General features: G+C 52.1%; 1 pseudogene; it reads left to right on the forward strand.

Annotated features, from left to right (window-relative positions):
* The window catches only part of LOC114639307, a 124,629-nt pseudogene extending 124,014 nt beyond the window's left edge, over nt 1–615 (forward strand).
* Nucleotides 616–802: the final 187 nt, after the last annotated feature.

Raw genomic sequence — 802 nt, forward strand, 5'->3', positions numbered from 1 at the left:
CTCCCTCCCTCTCTCTCATCCAAAAGGAAGTTTCTCTCTCCTGTCGCCCCTCGACCCCGACCTCGGACCCGGAAGTCCTGCCTCCTTCTTGAGCAGTGATTGGTCCCTTAAAACCTTTATTAGGCGAAGGTTCTGCCACAGCACTGGCTTCGGGAGACTACGCTGATTTCCAGTATTTGAAGCAAGTTCATAGCCAGACGGTGACTGATGAAAAACTGTTGGGAAGTGGACACTGCTATATACCTAGAGCTATTCGTTCATGGTTGACAAGGGCCATGTACGGCCACCTCTCCAAGATGAACCCCCTGTGGAACACCATGGTCACTGGAGGCTATGCTGATGGAGAAAGATTTCTTGGTTATGTGGACATGCTTGGTGTAGCTTATGAAGTCCCTTCACTGGCCCCTGGTTACGGTGCATACTTAGCTCGGCCTCTGCATGGAGAAGTTCTAGAGAAACAAGCAGTATTGAGTCAGACTGAGGCCCGAGAGGTTGTAGAGCGAGCGCTGCATGCGAGTGCTGTACTACCGAGATGCCTGTTCACGTGACAAGTTTCAAATTGCCACAGTAACTGAGTGTCCAGATGACTCAGTGGATAAAGGTGATTGCCACTAAGTATGATAATCTGATCAATCCCCACCCAGCACCCACATGGTGGAAGCGGGCGACAAACTCTCCCAACTTGACCTCTCTTAGGATCCAAATGCATACCATAGCATGAGGAGAGAGGGAGAGAGAGAGAGAGAGGGAAGGAGGGAGGGAGGGAGGGAGGGAGGGAGGGAGGGAGGGAGGGAGGGAGGGA

Source organism: Grammomys surdaster, unplaced genomic scaffold, assembly GCF_004785775.1.
Source record: "Grammomys surdaster isolate TR1022 unplaced genomic scaffold, NIH_TR_1.0 125698, whole genome shotgun sequence".
NCBI lineage: Eukaryota > Metazoa > Chordata > Mammalia > Rodentia > Muridae > Grammomys > Grammomys surdaster.